General features: G+C 37.0%; 1 protein-coding gene across 12 annotated transcripts in view; it reads right to left on the bottom strand.

Moving 5' to 3' along the window:
* ODF2L (outer dense fiber of sperm tails 2 like) overlaps positions 1-14,042 on the bottom strand; it is a 78,475-nt gene extending 64,433 nt beyond the window's left edge. For 10 of the 12 annotated variants that reach the window (XM_066268745.1, XM_066268753.1, XM_066268754.1 and 7 more), the window contains exon 1: positions 13,861-14,042. The gene's annotated coding sequence lies outside the window, so the exon portion shown is untranslated. The other 2 variants (XM_066268747.1, XM_066268746.1) reach the window with 2 other exon arrangements.
* Between the last annotated feature and the right edge of the window lie 278 nt (positions 14,043-14,320).

Raw genomic sequence — 14,320 nt, 5'->3', positions numbered from 1 at the left:
AAAGGACAACACAACATATCAGAATCTCTGGGATGCAGCAAAAGCAGTAATAAGAGGGAAGTTCATATCATTACAGGCTTATATGAACAAACGAGAGAGCCCAAGTAAACAACTTAACATTACATCTTAAGGAACTAAAAAAAGAAGAACAAAGGCAACCCAAAACAAGCAGAAGAAAGGAAATAATAAAAACTAAAGCAGAAATAAATGAAATAGAGAACAGAAAAACTATAGAAAGAATCAATAAAACAAGGAGCTGGTTCTTTGAAAAGTGCAATAAAATTGACAAATTCTTGGCAAGACTCACTAAGGAAAGAAGAGAAAGAACTCATATAAATAAAATCCAAAATGAAAGAGGAGAAATTACCACAGATATCAATAGATAGACAAAGGATTATTGTAGAATACTATGGAAAACTATATGCCACCAAATTTAATAATCTAGAAGAAATGGATAAATTCCTAGAACAATATAATCTTCCTAGACTGAATCATGAAGAAGTAGTAAGCCGAAACAGACCCATAAATGGAGGAAATAGAAACAACTATCAAAAACCTCCCAAAAAATAAAAGTCCAGGGCCAGATGGCTATAGTAGTGAATTCTATCAAACATTCAAAGATTTGATTCCTATCCTACTCAAAGTCTTCCAAAAAACTGAAGAAAAAGCAATACTTCCAAACACATTTTATGAGGCCAACATAACCCTCATACCAAAACCTGGTAAGGACAACACAAGAAAAGAAAACTACAGACCAATGTCTCTAATGAATATAAATGCAAAAATCCTAAACAAAATACTAGCAAACTGAATACAACAACACATTAAAAAAAATAAATCATCATGATCAAGTGGGATTCATCCCAAAAGCACAAGGATGGTTCAACATACATAAAACAATATACCATATCAACAAAACGAAGAACAAAAAACATATGATCCTATCAATAGATGCAGAAAAGGCATTTGATAAAATACAACATCATTTTATGTTTAAAACACTCAACAATATTGGTGTAGAAGAAAAATATCTCAACATTATAAAGGCCATTTATGATAAACTATCAGCTAACATCATATTAAATGGCAAAAAAACTGAAAACTTTTCCTCTGAAATCAGGAACAAGACAAGGTTTCACTCTCTCTCCACTCCTACTAAACACAGTGCTGGAAGTTCTAGCCAGAACAATCAGACAAGAGAATGAAATAAAAGGCATTCATATTGGGAAAGAAGAAGTAAAGGTTTCACTTTTTGCAGATGATATGATCCTATATATAGAAAACCCAAAGACTCCACAGAAAGACTATTAGAAACAATAAACCAATACAGTTAGGTTGCAGGATACAAAGTTAACATACAGAAGTCTATTGCTTTCTTATATGCCAACAATAAAACTTCAGAAAATGAACTGAAAAAAATTCCTTTTATGATTGCAACAACAAAAAAAAAATACCTAGGAATAGGTATGCATAACAAAGAATGCATAACAAAGAATGTAAAGGACTTATATACTGAAAACTACAAAGTATTGCTAAAGGAAATCCAAGAAGATACAATGAAATGGAAAAACATTCCTTGTTCTTGGATAGAAAGAATATAGTTAAAAATGACCATATTGTCCAAAGTAATATACAAATTTAATGCAATTCCAATCAAAATTCCAATGTCATTTTTTAAAGAAATGGAACAAAAAATCATCAGGTTTATATGGAACCATAAAAAAACCCCAAGAGCCAAAGTAATCCTAAGAAAAAAAAAATGAAGTTGGGGACATTACAATACCTGACTTCAAATTATATTACAGAGCCACGAAAATCAAAACAGCATGGTATTGACAGAAAAATAGACACACAGACTAATGGAACAGAATAGAGCACCCAGAAATAAAACCACATATATTTGTTCAAATCATCTTTGATAAAGGAGCCAAAAACACACAATGGAGAAAAGAAAGCTTCTTCAATAAATGGTGCTGGGAAAATTGGAAAGCCAGATGCAAAAGAATGAAACTCAACTAAGGTTTGTCACCTTGTACAAAAATTAATTCTAAATGAATCAAAGACCTAAATATAAAATCTGAAACAATAAAATACATAGAAGAAAACATAGGTACTAAACTCATGGACCTTGGCCATAGAGAACATTTTATGAATTTGACTCCAAAGGCAAGGGAAGTAAAGGCAAAGATAAATGAACGAGATTACATCAGACTGAGAAGGTTTTGCAAAGCAAAAGAAACTGACAAAACACACAGACAACTAAATGGGAGATGATATTTTTGAACAACAGCTCAGATAAGGGATTAATATCCAAAATATATTTATATAAAGAACTCACAAAACTCAACAACAAACAAGCAAACAGTCCAATAAAAAATAGGAAAAGGACATGAACAGATACTTCTCCCAAGAAATACAAATGGCCAATAGATATATGAAAAGATGCTCATCTTCTCTAGCTATTAGAGAAATGCAAATCAAAACTACGAGATATGACCTCACAACTGTTAGATTATCTATTATCAACAAGACAGGTAATAACAAAATAACAAGTGTTGGAGAGGCTGTGGAGAAAAAAGAACCCTCATTCACTGTTGGTGGGAATGTAAATTAGTACAACCACTATAGAAGATAGTATAGTGGTTCCTCAAAAAATTAATAGAACTACCATATGACCCAGCAATCCCTCAAAGCTCAAAATCACTGGTACATAAAAACACATGCAGCCATGTTCATCACAGCATTGTTCACAGTGGCCAAGACATGGGAACAGCCAAAAAGCCCTTCAATAGAAGATTGGATAAAGAAGATGTGGTACATATACTGTATACTATGGAATACTACTCAGCCATAAGAAATAATGACATAGAATCATTTACGACAACGTAGACAGACCTTGATAACATCACAATGAGTGAAATAAGTATATCAGAAAAAACTAAGAACTGTATGATTCCAAATATAGGTGGGACACAAAATTGAGACTCATGGACATAGATAAGAATGCAGTGGTTACCAGAGGAGGGGAAGGGAAGAGAGAGGGTGAGTGGAAGAAGGAGAGGGACATAAAGAATACCAAATGAAGGGTGAAGGAGGACAATTTGACTTTGGGTGATGGGTATACAATATAATCGAATGTCAAAATGATCTGGAGATATTTTCTTTAAATCTATGTGCTATAGTTTACCAATGTCACTCTGTTAAAATTGTCTAAACAAAACTATTTTAAAAAGTAATAATAAGCCCTGGCCGGTTGGCTCAGCGGTAGAGCGTCGGCCTAGCGTGCGGAGGACCCAGGTTCGATTCCCGGCCAGGGCACACAGGAGAAGCGCCCATTTGCTTCTCCACCCCTCCGCCGCACCTTCCTCTCTGTCTCTCTCTTCCCCTCCCGCAGCCAAGGCTCCATTGGAGCAAAGGTGGCCTGGGCACTGGGGATGGCTCTGTGGCCTCTGCCTCAGGCACTAGAGTGGCTCTGGTCACAACATGGCGACGCCCAGGATGGGCAGAGCATCGCCCCCTGGTGGGCAGAGCGTCGCCCCATAGTGGGCGTGCTGGGTGGATCCCGGTCGGGCGCATGCGGGAGTCTGTCTGACTGTCTCTCCCTGTTTCCAGCTTCAGAAAAGTGCAAAATAATAATAATAATAATAATAATAATAATAATTCCTTGAAACAAATGAAAATGAACATACAAAAACTCAAAATTTATATAACACAGCAAAAGCAGTCCTGAGAAGGAAATTTAGCATTACAGTCAGATCTTAATAAGCAAGAAAAAGCTCAAATAAACAACCTAACCCTAAACCTAATAGAACTAGAAAAAGAACAAAAAATAAAGCCCAGAGTAAGTAGAAAAAAAGGAAATAATAAATATTAGAGCAGAAATAAATGACATAGATGCTAAAAATAATACAGAAGATCAATGAAAATGAGAGCTAGTTCTTTGAAAAGGTAAGCAAGATTGATGAACCTTTGACCAGACTCATCAAGAAAAAGAGAGGACCAAAATAAATAAAATTAGAAATGAAAAAGGAGAAGTAACAACTGACACCACAGAAATATAAATCACTGTAGGAAAATACTATGAAAATATATATGCCAAAAAATTGGATAACCTAGATGAAATGGATAAATTCCTAGAAACATTTAATCTTCCAAAACTCAATCTGGAAGAATCAGAAAACCTAAACAGACCAATTACAACAAATGAAATTGAAAGTTATCATAAAAAAAAACAACAGCAAACATCCCAGCCAGGGCACACAGGAGAGGCGCCCATCTGCTTCTCCACCCCTCCCCCTCTCCTTCCTCTCTGTCTCTCTCTTCCCCTCCCACAGCCGAGGCTCCATTGGAGCAAAAGATGGCCCAGACGCTGGAGATGGCTCCATGGCCTCTGCCCCAGGCACTAGAGTGGCTCTGGTAGCAACAGAGCGACGCCCGGGATGGGCAAAGCATCGCCCCCTGGTGGGCGTGCCGGGTGGATCCCGGTCGGGTGCATGCGGGAGTCTGTCTGACTGCCTCCCCATTTCCAGCTTCAGAAAAATACAAAAAAAAAATTTAAATAAACAAAAAAACCCAGCAAACAAATGTCCTGGACCAAACAGATTCATAGGCAAATTTTACCAAACATTCAAAGAACTAACACCTATCCCTCTCAAGCTATTCCAAAAATATTCAAGAGGAGTGAAGACTTCCAAGCTCATTTTATGAGGCAAGCATTATCCTCATTTAAAAACCAGGTAAGGACACTACAAAGAAAGAAAACTATAGGCTAATATCCCTGATGAACATAGATGCTAAAATTCTCAACAAAATATTAGCAAACCGGATCCAGTAATACATTAAAAAAATCACACATCATGATCAAGTGGAATTCAGATGAGATCGGGCGTATTCAGGGTGGTATGGCCATAGACGATCAAGTGGAATTCATTCTGGAGAGGCAAGGCTGATAAAATATTCACAAATCAATAAATATGATTTATCACATAAACAAAGGATAAAAATGACATGATTATATCAATAGATGCAGAAAAAGCATTTGATAAGATCCAGCACCCATTTAGAATCAAAACTGAGCAAAGACAGAATACGGGGAACATACCTAAACATAATAAAGGCCATCTATAACAAACTGACAGCCAAAAGCATACTCAATGGGGAAAAATTAAAAGCAATCCCCTTAAGATCAGGATCAAGACTGGGATGCCCCCTTTCTCCACTCTTATTCAATATTGTTTTGGAAGTCCTAGCCACAGAAATCAGACAAGAAGAAGAAATAAAAGGCATCCAAATTGGAAAAGAAAAAGTAAAACTGTCATTATTTGCTGATGATATAATACTGTATGTCGAAAACCCTAAGGTCTCAGTCAAAAAACTACTAGACCTAATAAATGAATTTGGCAAGATGGCAGGATATAAAATATTTGGAATTCAGTTGCATTTTTATACACCAACAATAAATTGTCAGAAAGGAAAATTAAAGAAACAATCCCCTCAATATCGCAACAATAAATAAATAAAGTACGTAGAAATAAATTTAACCAAGGAAGTAAAAGAACTGTACTCAGAAAAGTATAAGACAATGAAAAGAGAAATCAAGGAAGATATTTAACCAAGTGGGAGTATATACTGTTGGAAGAACAAAGGCCTATAGCCTAGGCCTTAGTTTAAGATTAAGATACTTTCAACACCCTTCTAATACTAAGATATTCTCAACACCCTTTTTAAGACTAAGCTTTTCCCCCACACCCTTGACTGTTGCGTGGGTAGGGGGGTGCACTCTTATGAGAATTCCTGTTTATGCTTCAGATAAGTGGCTTTGTATCAGGGACTTCCTTATTTGCATATGGCTTAAATCTTTAATTCTCTACACTATATAATAAAGCAGACTGGGGGCTCTTGCTCTCTTTGGCAAGCAAAAGGCATTGCAGAAGCCTCCCAAGCCCATTCTATTTCTCATTAAGCATCTTTTCTTAATTCCACACTTTTTCCACTCAGGGCCTGGAATTACTAGCGGTGCTGGTTCGGGGCACACCATGTTCATAGACAGGAAGAATAAACATCATTAAAATGTTGATACCACCCAAAGCAATCTATAGATTCAATGCAAATCCTATTAAAATACCAATGGCATTCGTCACAGATCTAGAACAAATATTCCAAAAATTTATATAGAACCAAAAAAGAACACAAATAGCTTCAGCAATCTTGTAAAGAACAAAGTGGGAGGTATACACTTCCTGATATCAAGTTATACAAGGCCACTGTAATCAAACAGCTTGGTACTGGCATAAGAAAAGACATACAGATCAATGGAACAGAACAGAGAACCCAGAAATAAACCCAGATCAACTGATATTCATAAGGAGGCAAAAGTATACAATGGAGTAAAGACAGTCTTTTTAATAAATAGTGTTGGGAAAATTGGACAGGGATATGCAAAAAAAAAAATGAAATTATATCACCAACTTAAAACATTCACAAAAATAAACTCAAAATAGCTAACAGACTTAACTGTAAGTCACAAAACCATAAAAATCTTGGAAGAAAACATAAGCAGTACACTCTCTGACATGTCATAGCAATATTTTTGCCAATATATCTTTATGGACAAGTGAAATAAAGGAAAAAATAAACAAATGGAACTATATCAAACTAAAAGACTATTACACAGCAAGATACCATTAACAACAACAACAAAAAAAGACAACCCACACAATGGGAAGACGTATTCACCAATACATCTGATAAGGGGTTAATAACCGAAATTAATAAAGAATTGTAAAACTCAACACCAGGAAGGTAAACAACCCAATTAAAAAATCGGCAAAGGAACTGAATAGACACTTCTCCAAAGAGGACATACAGATGGCCAGTAGGCATATGAAAAAATGTTCAACATCACTAATCATTAGAGAAATGCAAATTAAAACCACAATGAGATATCACCTCACACCTGTCAGAATGGTGCTCATCAACAAAACAACACAGAATACGTGCTGGCGAGGATATGGAGAAAAGGGAACCCTCCTGCACTGCTGGTGGGAATGCAGAGTGGTGCAGCCACTGTGGAAAACAGTATGGCGTTTCTTCAAAAAATTAAAAATGGAACTGCCTTTTGACTCAGCTCTCCCACTTTCAGCAATATATCCTAAGAATCCCATAACACTGATTCAAAAGAAAATATGCACCTCCATGTTTATTGTAGCATTGTTTACAATAGCCAAGATCTGCAAACAGCCCAAGTGTCCATCACTGAATGAGTGGATAAAAAAGCTATAGCATATACACAATGGAATACTACACGACAGTGAAAAAGAAGGAAATCTTACCTTTTGTGATAACATGGATGAACCTGGTGATTATTATGCTAAATCAAATAAACTGGGCAGAGAAAGAAAAATTATCATATGATCTCACTCACGTGTGGAATCTAATGAACATGGTGAACTGAGGAATGGAACAAAGGCAGAGGTGGCATCACAGGGAACAGAGGGACAGCTGTCAGAAGAAAGGGGGATGATGGGATGGAACCAGAGTAGGTGAAGGGATTAGTGAAATTATATATACACAACACACAGTTACAGATAATAGGACAGCTAATCCCAGAGGGAAGTGGGGAAGTCAGGGGGATGGTAGCAAAGGGGGTGTAACAGGAAGGCCACGATGTCGGGGCATGAGTGTGTTATGTTGAGTAGGACACTTGAATCCATGTTAACACAATAAATCCAAATATGTATTAATAATAAAAAAGAAATATCAGCCTTAAGTAACACATTTGGCAAAATAAACATAATTACAGAGCTTCTCATCCCACAACAATCAGATTACATTCTCCTCCAGTGCACTTGGAACATTCTTAAGGAAAGACCATATGGTGGATCCGAAAATTAGCCTCAACACATTTAGGAAGGTTGAAATCATACCAAGCATATTATCTGACCACAATGCTTTGAAGTTAGAAATTAAAGGAAGTAAAAGAACCAACAAATATTTGGAGATTAAAGAACATACTATTAAAAAATGACTGGGTTAAAGAAGAAGTATAAGGTCTAATCAGAAGAAATACAGAGAAAAATGAGAATGACAATATGATGTATTAAAACTTCTGGGATGCAGCAAAAACAGTAATAAGAAGGATGTTTATATCATTACATTTCTGTCTCAAGAAATAAGAGAAATCCCAAGTGAACAATATAATATTATATCTTAAAAACTGGGAAAAGAAGAACAAAAGCAACTTAAAGTCAGTAGAGAAAAAAAAAAATTAGAGCCGAATTAAACGAGATAGAGAAAAGACTATACAAAAGAGTAAGGAAACAAAAAGTTGGTTCTTTGTAAAGATCAATAAAACTGACAAACTCCTAGCTAGTCTAGACTCACCAAGGAAAAGAAAAAAGACTCATATAAACAAAATCGAAATAAAAAGACAGGTGATTACAGATATCACAGAAATACAAAGGATCATACTAAAATACTATGAAAGACTACATGCCACCAAATTCAATAACCTAAAAGAAATAGATAAGTTCCTAGAAATAGGTAACCTTCCTGAATAAACCATGAAGAATTGGAAAATCTAAATAGACTAATCAACAGTGAGGAAATTGAAACAACCATCATACAAATAAAAGCCCAAGAACAGATGGCTTCACTAGAGAATTCTATCACATATTCAAAGAAGACTTGATACCCATCCTTCTCAAACTATTCCAAGAACAGGCAATATTTCCTAACACATTTTATGAAGCCAATAAAACCTTGACACCAAAACCTGGCAACAATAACACTAAAAAAGAAAGCTACAGACCAGTATCTCTGATGAATAAAGATGCATAAATCCTAAACAAAATGCTAGTAAATTACATATAACAATACTTTAAAAAATAATACATCACAATCAAGTAAGGTTCATTAAAGGGTCACAAGATTTCAACATATGCAAATCAATCAGCGTGACAAAACAAAGAATAAAAATCATTATTTTATCGATACAAAAAGAGTATCTAATAATATACATCCATTTATGATTAAAACACCCAATAAAATGGGTATAAAAGGAAAATACCTCAACATAATAAATCCCATATATAACAAACCATCAGCTAATATCATATGCAATGATGAAACAACAATTTTTTTTTTTTTTTGTATTTTTCTGAAGTTGGAAACGGGGAGGCAGTCAGACTCCCACATGCGCCCGATCGGGATCCACCCGGCACGCCCACCAGGGGGTGATGCTCTGCCTATCTGGGGTGTCACTCTGCCTCAACCAGAGCCATTCTAGCGCCTGAGGCAGAGGCCACAGAACCATCCTCAGTGCCCAGGCCAATTTTGCTCCAATGGAGCCTTGGCTGCAGGCGGGGAAGAGAGAGACAGAGAGGAAGGAGAGGGGGAGGGGTGGAGAAGCAGATGGGTGCTTCTCCTGTGTGCCCTGGCCGAGAATCGAACCCGGGACTCCCGCACGCCAGGCCGACGCTCTATCACTGAGCCAACCAGCCAGGGCCGAAACAACAATTTTATTAAAAACTTAAAAGTTCTGCAAAAAATAAGAAAAAACAAGGCTCTCCACCCTCACCACTCTTATTCAAAATAATTCTAGAAGTCCTAGTCAGAGCTATCAGGGAAGAGAAAGAAACAAAAGGCATCCTAATTAGAAAGGAAGAAGTAAAAGTGTCCTTTTTACAGATGACTCGATTCTATGTATAGAAAACCCAAAAGTCTCCACCAAAAACAATAAACAAGTACAGTAAAGTGGCAGAATAGAAAATCAATGTACAAAAATCCACTGCATTCCTATATACCACCAATGAACTTTTAGAAAAAAACAAAAAATAACTTCTTTTGCAATTGTAACCAAAAGAATAAAATACCTACAAATAAACAACACAGATATGAAGGACTTATGCACTGAAAACTACAAAGCATTATTAAAAGATATTGAAAAAGACACAATGAAATGAAAAGATGTTTTGTGTTCATGGATTGGAAGAATCAACATAGTTAAAATGTTCATATTACCCAAAACAATATACAGAATAATACAATCCTATCGAAATCCCAATATCATTTTTTAATGAAATAGAATTAAAAATCATTAGATTTGTATGGAACCATAAAACAACTTAAATAGTCAAAGCAATCCTGTAGGGTAGGGGGAGAAACCAGAGGCATCACACTACCTAACTTCAAAAACTTCAAATTATATTACAGAGCAACGATAATCAAAACAGCATGGTATTGGCAGAAAAACAGACATATAGATCAATGGAGCAGAATGCACAGTCCAGAAATAAAACCACTTGTATACTGGCAATAAACTTTTGATAAAAAATCCAAAAACACACAATGAAGAAAAGAAATTCTTTCCTATAAATGGTGCTGGGAAAACTGGAAAGCCACATGTAAAAGAATGAAACTAGATTAGTTTATCACCATTTACAAAAATTAACTCAAAACGGATCAAAGACCTAAATATAAAACCTGAAACAATAAATTACATAGAAAAAAACATAGGTACTGAACTCATGCATCTTAGTCTTAGATAATAATTTATGAATTTGACTGCAAAGGGAAGGGAAGTAAAGACAAAAATAAATGAATTGGACTATATCCTGTATGGCAAAAGAAACCACCAACAAAACAAACAGGCAACCAATCGAATAGAAGATATTTGCAAACAACAGTTCTGATAAGGGGTTAATATCCAAAATTTATAAAGAATTCATACAATTCAACATCAAACAAACAATCCCATTAAAACATGGGCAGAGGATTTGAACAGACACTTCTGTTCACAAAGACATACAAATGGCCAACAGGTAAATGAAAAGATGCTCAACTTCACTAGCTATTAAGAAAAGCAAATCAAAATTACAATGAGATACCACCTCACACCTGTTAACATGGCTATGATCAACAAGACAAGTAATAACAAGAGTTGGAGAAGTTGTGTAGAAAAAGGAACTCCCATTGACTGCTGGTGGGATTGTAAACTTGTATAACCACTATGGAAAATAGCATGCTAATTCCTCAAAAAATTAAGAATAGAGTTATCATATGACCCAGCAATCCTTCTCTGGGTATCTACTCAAAAAACTTGAAAACATTCATTTGCAAAGATATAAGCTCCCCCTATGTTATTGCAGCACTATAGCGGCCAACACATGGAAACAACCAAAATTCCTTCGATAGATGACTGTGTGTGATGACACGCACACACACTATGGAGTCTCTTCATCCTTAACAAAAGATTAAATACTGCCATTTGCAACAACAGGGATGAATCCTGAGAATATTATGCTAAGTGAAATAAGTCAAGGCCCTGGCCAGTTAGCTCAGTTGGTTAAAGCAATATCCCAAAATGTCAAGGTTGTGGGTTTGTCTCAAGTCAGGGCACACGTTTGAAGCAACCAATGAAAACACACAACTAAGTAGAACAGCAAATGAATGCTTCTTTCTCTTTCTTTCTCTTCATTTTTCTATCTCTCTAAAATCAATCAAATAAAAATAAGTCAGAAAAAGCCAAGAACTATATGATTTCATTCATATGTGGAATATAAAACTGAACCCATAGACACTGACCACAGAAGGGTGGTTATCAGAGGAAAGAAGGTTGGGGATAGTAAAAGGTAAAAGAAGCCAAATATATGGTTACAAAAAATGATTTGACATTGGGTGATGGACACACAGTATATTATACAGATCATAGGAATGTACACTTGAACCTATACAATCTTATTAACCAATGCCAACCCAATAACTTCAAAAATAAATAAGATGTAATTCTGAAAAAATAAATAAATAAAGGGTTTGCCTGACTAGGTCAGGCCTACTCAGATAATCTTCCTTTTTTCATATTAGATAATATAATCACAGGGGCAATAGATCATCAAATTCATAAGTCTGTTCACTTGCAAGGGAGGGAATTACATAGAGCTTGTACATCAGGGAATGGAAATCTTGGGGGAAATTTTTAAATTCTGCTTACAACAATCACATTAATATACATACGTAATATCAACATACCTGTGATATACATATATCCAGTGGTGGGATTCAAATAATTTAACAACCAGTTCTCTGCTCTAATGACTGTCTTAAGCATTAAAAAACAAAATACTGAAAGGTAGTTTATTGTTTATTATTTCATACATTTAATACTTAAATAAAAATAAAAGAGGTACACAAAACCAGCTTATGAGTTTTAAAATATTAATCAAAAATATTAAATAATACTGACAAAAAATAAAACTGTTATTTAAGGTATTTCCATATTGCTTCTTGATTGTTGTCCTCACTCGCAATTTTTTTCACCTATGGACTGAATGAACATTACTACAGCACTTAGAATATGCTGTTGCACAGATGAACGTTAAAAAAAAGAGTAAATAATGTAAATTTGTGATTTCCACTCTGGGAGGCTGACCAGGTGCCCCCTTAAAAAGAACCCAGATTACAAGTGCCATTTTAACAGCTGGTTCGCCAAACTCAAAAAATTATGTCTCAGTTTTGCTGAACCAGTGCGAAACAGCTTAATTCCACCACTGTATATAACTCAATATAACTATTACTTATAATAAAAAAATAAAACAATTTTTCGATACCTATTCTTCACAGAATTGTTACAAATCATCTTCATTAATTGACTGAATACTACTAAACCAGAGATCAGGAGAAAACAATTATTGACTTCCAACAAAACTCTGCCTAGTGGGTAGATGTTATGACAAACTCATTGCTATCCCCAGTTCCTTGCGTTTCATTCATTTGTACAGACCAAGCACAGTGATTAACAGTAATATAAACAAAGCCATTTTCTCATACCTTTGGGTGTTTGGGATACAAAAACTATACTATTAATATACATCAATTGCAAAATCAAGAGGAAAAAGAAACAAAAAAGGAGACCTAGCTATTAAAGAATTACAACACCATGACATTTTTATTGTAAGCCGAAGGGAATCAAACTAATTTTAAAAGCAAACAAGCTTTCTGCAGTTTATTCCTTTAACCATAACTAACCCAGTGCTGTTTACTACAAGTACCTCGTTCATTCAAAAACAAAATACCCAAAACCTTACTGTGCAGAAGGTTATAGGGAAACTTGGTCTCAATAGACCTCCCAATACCAACCACTGTCTGGTTTCTCAGTAAAGCAAGCAGCATCAATTACTAACCACCTATACGCAAAACGTGGCACTGGTTAACTTAACCTCTTTTAGTGTCCTTATGTTACAGAAGAGGAAAACTGAAACAAGGACCGTTAAATGACCTGCCCAAGGCCACACACTTGAAGGAGTTTCCTAGAGGCTGGAACCAATGACCCTAGCGTGTTCTTACTAGTGGAGCCCCAGGGCCTACGCCTACTACGGTCTGCTGTCTTAATATGGTGGGAGATTAAAAGCCCGCCGAAAGGGTAAGAGTACTATTTCCAACCCCACCATGCGGGGGGGGGGGGGGGGGGGATCATGGTAAGGGGTTCGTCCTGAAGCCCACCTCAGTTTAGTAACTGCTCTACTGTCCCAGGGACGGTACACCCTTCCATGGAGTGCAAGCCTCACTGCCTTTCTCTCAGCCCAGGCAGCCAGTCTCAGGGGGCGGAAGGCGTGGGCACAACGGCACTGTGGTCCAGACCCGGGTAAACGAGAGGGTCTTCACTCCCGGGACAGAGAAGTGTCTCTAACCGCACACCCGCTCCCAACCCTAACCTTCCCTCACCCAAGAGCGCGCCTACGCCCCCCCCGCTGCGTAAGCACGTCTCCGTGACGTAAGCCCGCCGCCGCTCCACTATGAACAGGGTCCGAAGATACCGCAGGGGCGGACGCCCTGCGAACCTTAGTGAAGCCCTGGCAGCCTTACCTGTGCTCTTCAGCTGTGGGTCAGATAGGAGGGAGCGGCACGCAGGGGGCAGTGCAGCGGTGAAAGCCAGAAAGGAAGGCAAAGGACTTAAAGGGGAAGCAATTCTTAGAATTGCTTGCAGTGGAAGAGTCCCCGTTAAGGTACAAGCGGGACAAAAGCGTAACTAGTAACCAGAAAGTGGCTTCTCTGGCAACCGTCGCCCCGCCCCGCTCTTTCCGTCGATGAGCGAACGCCGGCGCCTGTTGTTATTGGCGGGAGTGAGGGGCGGGGCCTGAGAGTGACTCTGTCTCCCAGTCGTATCTCCCTTTAAACGTCCCCGCCCCAAACTTTTTGTTTTAGGGAAGGAGCTGAAATTGTCGTTACCAAAAGTCTTACCTGAGCTCACCCAGAACAGGAGGAAATAAGGACAATAGATTGCGAGTTTTCTGACACCTGGCCTGGAATGCCCTGCTTCTGCTCT

The sequence above is a fragment of the Saccopteryx bilineata genome, chromosome 3 (assembly GCF_036850765.1).
Source record: "Saccopteryx bilineata isolate mSacBil1 chromosome 3, mSacBil1_pri_phased_curated, whole genome shotgun sequence".
In the NCBI taxonomy this organism is placed as follows: Eukaryota; Metazoa; Chordata; class Mammalia; order Chiroptera; family Emballonuridae; genus Saccopteryx; species Saccopteryx bilineata.
Note: the sequence above shows the minus strand (reverse complement) of the source record. Positions and strands in the feature narration are given on the sequence as shown.